This window comes from Colossoma macropomum, unplaced genomic scaffold (assembly GCF_904425465.1).
Source record: "Colossoma macropomum unplaced genomic scaffold, Colossoma_macropomum, whole genome shotgun sequence".
Lineage (NCBI taxonomy): Eukaryota > Metazoa > Chordata > Actinopteri > Characiformes > Serrasalmidae > Colossoma > Colossoma macropomum.
Window position 1 is genome coordinate 32937590 of NW_023494791.1, and position 9198 is coordinate 32946787.

The 9198-nt window shown below is 35.1% G+C and overlaps 1 long non-coding RNA gene across 1 annotated transcript; it reads left to right on the forward strand.

The window, feature by feature from the left end:
• The first annotated feature begins 6614 nt into the window (after window positions 1-6614).
• On the forward strand, window positions 6615-7696 carry LOC118809981. The gene is made up of 2 exons (XR_005007390.1): window positions 6615-6765; window positions 7393-7696. It is a non-coding gene; the product is annotated as an uncharacterized LOC118809981 (long non-coding RNA).
• Window positions 7697-9198: the final 1502 nt, after the last annotated feature.

The following is a 9198-nucleotide window of genomic DNA, read 5'->3' on the forward strand; positions in this document are numbered from 1 at the left end:
GGGGTTTTTTCACCATCTAAGTGATATATTTTAATTCATTAACTCAGGCTGTTACGCTATTAGGTTGAGAACCAGATGGTCATAATATTAAAATAACTGTAAGACAGTGTAAAATATGAATGAAGTTAAATGCTTCCTGTCTTGTAATACTTGTGAAATCAAAACTACAGGGATAAACAGGTTAGATTCTCCACCAGAAGAATAAGTGTTTCAGCCTGTTTTATGAGTACAGGGCAGCCAATCAGAACAAAATAATTTACATATACAAGTTAAAAAGGCACAGTAACAAAAATTGCCCATTTAGTTGTAAGGGATAAAGAGAGATTGGAAAATAGGCATGTAAAAATTAATAACGGAATACTTTCTTTCAGGAAAAGAATACTGACCGGGCCAGTGAAGGGGCCTCTGGCTGCCAGGGGTCTCAGGAGGGCCATAAGGCCTGATGTGGATAGGGACACTCCACTGATGATGCAAAAATTGGATGAATAAATAGCCCTTATATGTAATGACTAAATACACGCCCGTACATTGCTACTAAATGTAGAATTATTAAAAGTTCCTGTAACACCAAAAATGTGCAGGAAATAATAGGCTATTGCACATTATTTGAGAATTAATCATTTTGGTTACATCACATCTTTTTCCAACACTGTTGCATAAACAAATATGATGGCTTATATCCAACATTTTTCTTGTATTTCATATTTTTCCTTGAGATCCATGTTCATGGATCAACAGTGTTTACTTACTACATTTAGCTCTTTGCAAATTTTCCATGATATGTACCCTTTAAAGGTATTAACGGTACCATTTTTTGCATGATGGTCAGCGTATGGGGTAGGTGGGCCTTCCAAAGACACTTGTGCCTAAGGGCCTCATAAAACCATGATGAAGTTGAAGTTAAAACAACAAATCTTTTAGACATTGTGGAGTGGTATATGCAGACTACCAATTACCAACTACCAGTGTGATGTGGAGCAACAGTAACAGTGTTTAAAAAATCATAACAGCTCACTTTTTAGAGTCGTGATTCCAGCTGACCTTCAATTACAAATTATTTCATATTTTAGTCAAACACCACTCTTACAATAATTTGAGCCTGAGCACATTTTGCCCTTTCATTTTTCAAACCCTTTTTTCATTTGTTAAATATATTTTTTATTAAGATTAATAATATTATCAGCTTTTTAATGCATCTTTTGCTTGGACAGAAGTCAGTAGGGCCTTTTCTGCTTTTTATAGTGGTGAAAATGAGCTTCCCAGTGGGTTATATATTTATTTAATGACTGCAGGAGAGTCGAGTATATTTTTGCATCAGTAAAAGCCCAATAAGCCACCGGGACATACTGTAAATCCTTTTTAACTGATTCTAGCTCCCTTTTATAAATGATAATTAAATTTACAGAATGCACGCCTTTCCATCTTTGCAGTGGTATGAATTAACTGGAAAATCAAATGAAAGCTTTCTGAGTTTAATTAAAATCGATGTCCCTTCTTTCAAGTCCAGATTGTGCTCCGAGAAGCCCTCCGCTTCCATTATTAACTCTGACCAGCTCTGACCAGCGGAGGAGGATAATACTGCTGCTGTCTCTTAGCCACTCCGCTGAAATTAAGAGAGGAATTTTCCGGAAGCGAAGGAAAATGAAGCAGGTGGCCTTTCTCCGATATGTGTGCGAGTGTGTTTCTGTCTTAATGCCAAGAAAATACACTCACAGACACACACACACACACACACACACACACACACACACACACACACGCACATATACATACACACACACACAAATCAAAATAATAATGTTCTATTCAGAGAGCACTTCTATCTGCAGATGCTGGCAAATGAATTCAGCCCATCTTCCCCATTTTTAATTATTAAGAAGAGTTTTCTCCTGAATGGAGCGGGCAGAGCGCACAGAGAGAGAGGAGAAAAGAGAGGAGAAAGGAGAGAGGAGAAAGGACAGTGAAATAAGACAGAGAGAGAGCACAGAGGGATTCAGAGCAGAGGTCTTGCTCATATACTAATTAGATCAACATGGATGCTCTAATTATAAGCATGACTGAGTGCATATCTCTTACTTGCTGCTAATTTAATTGGGATAAGCTTTTTGCCCACGGTTGTTATATCTGTAAAGCACCTCACCACTGCACTACAGTGTAAATCGTATTGTAAATATACATCGACTGGCCACTTCATTTCGCACACCTACCTTGTATCTACACACTTTGTCCATTTTAACAGCTCCACTTACCATATTGGTGCACTTTGTAGTTCAGCACGAGATACGAAGATATGTACTTGAATGAAGTTGCCGGTCAGTACAGTACAGTCAACACCAACAACAATAATTATTATTACTATTATTGTAATTATTATTATTGTTATGAATGTGTATAACAATTTCAAAATGAGATTTAATAAAAATGAAATTAAAAAAAGAAAATTAAAACAGAAAATTACACAATAAGGAAAAAGAATAGTGTAGTTCAGCAAAATGAAAAAAACCTACGTAATGTTATACAAATACATTTTGATATTATAAACAGTTTAGCGCTCAGAGCTTGGAGCCAAGCCATTTGGAATTCAGCCTTCACTCATGAGGTTCCTCTGCTTAAAAGCCGTGTTGCATTTCACAGGTGAAAACTGCTGCTACAGTAAGAGTTCTGTAAGAGTATGCAAAGAGCAGTGCTCTCATGTTGATGTGATCTTAGTCATAACTTTAATAATGACACTGTTGAACTATTAACCATGCAAAAGTGTGGGCACTCCTGGCCAAACTACATTTTTTGTTTATTTTCTAAGTGAAAATTGGTTAACACATACTCTACAGAGAACACATTTCTGCACATTTTAATGTACAATTGAGAAGTCTAATTCCAAAATGCATTACAGATCACTGTCAAAAGTGTTCTTTTTTCATGATGTATGTTGTTGGAAGTGGGCTTTACACAAACAAGAAATATCAGTGCTATATTATGATTAATACCACCTTTACAAGGTGTTATTCTATCTATTATAACTGTTATTGTTTTCAAAAACTCATTAATACCAGAATTGTTACAAATGGATATACAGCAAACTATTCAATTACTGTTTATTTGCTGAATTCAACATATTGGAAAACAAAACAAAATATAAAATGTGTCCCATGCAAAGTTATGACACATTATATATTTTATGTTTTATTCTTCACCAACATGTGAAACTCAGCAAACAAGGTAATTAATTGTGCATTAAAATATTTTAAAAAGCCATAATGAATTTGTATGAATCCCTGTAGAGGATATAACGAAACATTAGAGTTAGAGTTAGGCTTAGATTACAAGCTGGTAAATGTTCTACAGAAGATTTGGAAACTGCTGGACACAGCAGTGCAATAACAGTGTTGAGCAGAAGATGGCAGTACAGGTCAGAGTTTATACGGGCCACTTCTTTTTTTTTCACACATCCTAGCAGCAGCAGGACTGACTGACAGTTCCTACACAGAGGAAGCTCCTGCTAATCTTAATTATTTCCCCTTTAAAGTGGAAAGCTATTTTTGTGTTATTAAAACTGATCTCTTTAGTCATTGCTATCTGTGGATGTTTCCACATCTTCCAATTGATTAAACGAAATGTGACAGCAAATACTCCCTGAGAGCAAGAGGACAGTGGACCACTGTTGGCCTGCTGATGGCGTCCACTGGCATTTTGCTCAGTGTTTTCCAGGCGGCCCACTGGTGGTTAAGGAGAGTAATAGGCAAAATTACACTTATCATCGCTCATTTTGCACTCACAGTCCAAATTACTTAGTTTTCTGTCCTTCCTTTCTTTAGTTATACTTTATAAATTAGTTTAGTAAATAATTTTAATCAAGCACACTGTCAGCAACTACATTTTCTATAAAATCATTTTACCTTAGGCCTAGTCATTACTTTTTTCTCTCAGTTGTTTGTAGTTTAGTTTATTTTCTGACACAAAAGGCTCTGTGCGTTTAAAATCTGTTAAAAGGAGATTAAAAACTAGTTAGAGCTTGTATGCAGTACAATAATCTGGGTGGTTTGAGGGTGGACCAGCAGTGGCAAACAATAAGTGGGGTGCTGAACTTATCAAGCCAGCGGACCGATATATGCTCTAATCTGGGCTTAAAGAAAATGATTCTCTCAGAACTTTTAAAAAGCATTCATTTGGATATTGGTGTCCAAAATAAGCCATAAGAATGAATGGTATCCTGTTATCTTTTCATATTTTTGCAAAATTTGCAAGGATTTTTGAGAGATCTTGTCTGACAAGAGCTGATGCTTCACAGATACGTGACCAGTTAGATAACCTGTGAAGGAGTGATTGGTTTCACAGCTCTTCTAGTCGACTTTTCAGCTTCCACAGTTATAAAATACCTAGAGGAGGCAGAGATAAGCTTTTGTTTGTCTTGGGCGAAAAAGCTTTTAGTTTGTGTTTAAAACAGTGATGGAAATAGGAGGTCTTCTCATGTCAGCAGTGAAACCCTGACTGATATGACTGGTTCATATGAAACTCTCTGTGTTTCATTTATCAGAAGCCAAATTAGTGCTGAGCTTCTCTTATCAGAGACGTGGTGGTTGTCCTGGTTTGCATCCCATCACTTACACTAACACTGCTATGTCTCACGCATTAAGGTGACTTACTGTGTGGCTGACAGTTCAGATTGTTCTCAGAAATGTTCTAATAAATTTTAAATGCAGTTGGTTTGTTTCCAAGAGCATACATACATGTTTTTGTCTCTCTTTCCTCTTTTAGTGACAGTTTTAGGCTGACGTTACATAGTGAAACGTTAAAGCAACTTTAATTGTTAAAAACTCAGCCACAACAGTTGCAAGCATCTTAACTTTGAAGAGCAAGTTTCGGTAACACTTTACATTAAGTGTTGACTAACTAATATGAAGTAATGCATTAGTTAACATGAACAAGACATGAAGTAATGCATTAACAAAGGTTACCTAATGTTAAGTAAACATGTTACAACTGCATTAGTTAATGATGTTTTCATGTGAAGTGTTGACTCATTAACATTAAGTAATGCATTTATTAACAACTAAGGTTCTACATTGATAATGGTTAACTAATGTTAATTAAACATGTTACCACTTCATTAGTTTATGTTCTAGTGTTTTGCTTGTGTACTGCAGTTATACATAATGCTTGAAAAAGCAATGTTAAGTAATAGTTTAATTGGCTGAAATGACACTTTACCAATGGTAGCCACTAACTTGTTTTATTCACTTACTTCCATTTACTGATGTAGTATTTTGTACTGTATTTTAAATGATAACACCTTTACTCCCTCCCTACTGCTTTTCCTTCAGTTCCATTTCAGTCATTTAGGTTTAGTTGCTTGTTGGGGTTTCATTGTGTCATCTCCTTGAGGTGGTTCAGCTCCTGTTTTGCTTCTTTGTTGCTCACACCTCTCACTTTGGAGCTTCAATATTTTATTTTAGATGCAAAAGGAAATAAAAAGCTAATAATATAGTCTTCAGTTCCTCTGCTGAGAGATTCTGGATGTACTGAGCTTGACTGGACCTTTCCAAGTTACTCATTACTTATGTATGTAAATGAGCACAAGGTAATATTTTATTTTATATATAAAAGCTTACATTAATATGCTACATTCTGATGTATGTTAGATATGCTTATGTGTGTATTGCAAGAAGGAATTATACATACCATTCTCTCAGTCATATCAGTCAGGCCTGGATGGGGCAGCATACTGAAATTATTTACTCACGTACCCAATTTCTCTTCCTCATTCCAAATTTCATCATGCATGTGTAAGTGTGAATGGGACACTTTTAGGAAGTCATCATATGTTTAGAAATTGTAAATATAAACATGATCGTATAAACAGACATTTTCATCAAAGGAAACTACTCAGAGAGCAAAACATGCTTTATGTTAAAACCAATAATGCCTGAGTAATGCATTACAAACATCTATTAAACATTACTAAAGGTTTATAAGGTCTTGTTCAGTGAATTTAATATACCTGATGTAAAGTGAAAACCAATAATGCCTTAGTAATGCATTACAAACATCTATTAAACTTCACCAAACATTAACAAGGTTGTGTTCTGTGAGTTGAATGTACCTGATATAAAATAAAAGAGTAGTACTGTATTAGTAAAGTACTAGATACTTTAATACTATAATCTGAAAGCATTACACAATGTTACACAATAAACAATGTATACCTACACATTCAGCTACCCAGTAGAAATAGAAAAAAAACATAGATTTTTTTCTGTATATGTGAAACATTCAGTTCACAGCATTATTAAATTAACACAAAATTACATGGTGCAACTAAAAAGAGGTTCATCACAGAGCTGGTGGTGTCTCTGGTGCGGATAGCTCTGCAATGGAAGCAGTCTCTGCGCTTGTGTTGCGGTCTACCCCGTATTTTTGGACAGATTTGGCTGTTGTGTTTCCTTTCATATATACGGTCAGCACGCTGGGATCTTACTGGACTATATGCGCCGAGTCCGTCTGTGCTGAAGCGCAAAACTCCCGCTTCCTTTCAGCCAATCGGTTTAAACCAGTTCTCCTCACCAGCCAATCACGGGTGAAACTGCTTCTGCGTCCTGCGCGCGCAGATGAGTTCCCATTAGGCAGTTCGGAGTGTTCACGGTGCGGTTACCCTGCAAAGTTCACCAGATACTCGCTGACGGGCCGAGAAAGACCAGGAAAAACACGAGGATTCAGGCAGTAAGCGAGGCAGAACGGATGGCGAAAACAGACCTGGTCCAGACAGCTGAGGTGAGCTAGTTATCGATGTTCTGCTAAAAGTGTTGCGATGGGAAGTTCGGTTCATTCCACCAACCGATTCTTTTCACTTCAAAGAATCATTGGAACCGATTCAGACATTCGGACGAACAAAGCTTTTCTTCGTAACGTGTATACCCAGCATAATATGCTTAATCGCATGTATAATCTTAACCTTTATAATGAAGATTATAAAATCATAACACGAAATTATTAAATCAGTTGAACCAGACGCTCGATTCATAAGTTCGAAAGAACCGGTTCAGTAAAATGAACCGAACTTTCCACACCGGTGTTGTTCTTAGGTCAAGCCACACACAGGTATTTTTGCAACTAACCTTGTGATGTGTGTTCAGTTTAAAATGGTTTGCAAAGCTGAAACTTTTTCATTAATACTTGAAAAAGTTGTGTTTCTATTCTGTATTCAAATGTATTGCACCTTATATATCTCTACAGTGTATGTTAGTAGTCAAAATTCAAATGTATTCACATACATTGTAGTAGCATTTAATTTTTCTGTTTATATTGGTTTCGACAAGTTATGACTAGTTATACCAGAGATGAAAATGTAGAACTGTTCATGTTTGTTTACTCAGTTCTTGTTTTTGTTGATGTTTTTAGACAACAAGCTCAAGGAGGAGAATGAGGAGGATGAAATCAAAAGGAAGAAACAACAGCCAAATCTTTCCAAAAATACGGGGTAGACCGCAACACAAGTGCACAGACTACCTCTTTTTCAGTTGCACCATGTAATTTTGTGTTAATTTAATAATGCTATGAACTGAATGTTTCACATATACAGAAAAAAATTATCTATGTTCTTTTTCTATTTCTACTGGGTAGCTGAATGTGTAGGTATACATTGTTTATTGTTTAACATTGTGTAATGCTTTCAGATTATAGCATTAAAGTATCTAGTACTTTACTAATACAGGACTACTCTTTCATTTTATATCAGGTACATTCAACTCACAGAACACAACCTAATTAATGTTTAGTGAAGTTTAATAGATGTTTGTAATGCATTACTAAGGCATTATTGGTTTTCACTTTACATCAGGTATATTAAATTCACTGAACAAGACCTTAGAAACCTTTAGTAATGTATAATAGATGTTAGTAATGCATTACTAAGGCATTATTGGTTTTCACTTTACATCAGGTATATTAAATTCACTGAACAAGACCTTATAAACCTTTAGTAATGTTTAAAAAATGTTAGTAACATTTATTAACATTTTAAGACATTATTGGTTTTAACATAAAGCATGTTATGCTCTCTGAGTAGTTTCCTTTGATGAAAATGTCTGTTTATACAATCATGTTTTTATTTATAATTTCTAAATGTATGATGCAATACACACATAAGCATATCTAACATACATCAGAATGTAGCATATCAATGTAAGCTTTTATATATAAAATAAAATATTACCTTGTGCTCATTTACATACATAAGTAATGAGTAACTTGGAAAGGTCCAGTCAAGCTCAGTACATCCAGAATCTCTCAGCAGAGGAACTGAAGACTATATTATTAGCTTTTTATTTCCTTTTGCATCTAAAATAAAATATTGAAGCTCCAAAGTGAGAGGTGTGAGCAACAAAGAAGCAAAACAGGAGCTGAACCACCTCAAGGAGATGACACAATGAAACCCCAACAAGCAACTAAACCTAAATGACTGAAATGGAACTGAAGGAAAAGCAGTAGGGAGGGAGTAAAGGTGTTATCATTTAAAATACAGTACAAAATACTACATCAGTAAATGGAAGTAAGTGAATAAAACAAGTTAGTGGCTACCATTGGTAAAGTGTCATTTCAGCCAATTAAACTATTACTTAACATTGCTTTTTCAAGCATTATGTATAACTGCAGTACACAAGCAAAACACTAGAACATAAACTAATGAAGTGGTAACATGTTTAATTAACATTAGTTAACCATTATCAATGTAGAACCTTAGTTGTTAATAAATGCATTACTTAATGTTAATGAGTCAACACTTCACATGAAAACATCATTAACTAATGCAGTTGTAACATGTTTACTTAACATTAGGTAACCTTTGTTAATACATTACTTCATGTCTTGTTCATGTTAACTAATGCATTACTTCATGTTAGTTAGTCAACACTTAATGTAAAGTGTTACCCAAGTTTCATGAAACAGCCAATAAAACTGCTTATAATGCATCAATTTAATTTCAAATATCAAACAACATTATTTCAAACTATTTCACTAGATCAATCGACAGAAAAACAAAACTGAAGATGGTTTATTGGGTGACTGAATAGGAGATCTTTCTTACTTTATGCAAGTTTGGTAGTTTTCCATTTTGTCAGTTTCCTGAGCCATGGCGACAAATTGAGTTTCTCAAAGCTAACGTTTCTTTAAACAGTGGTTTAACTAGCCATCTGACACTAACAG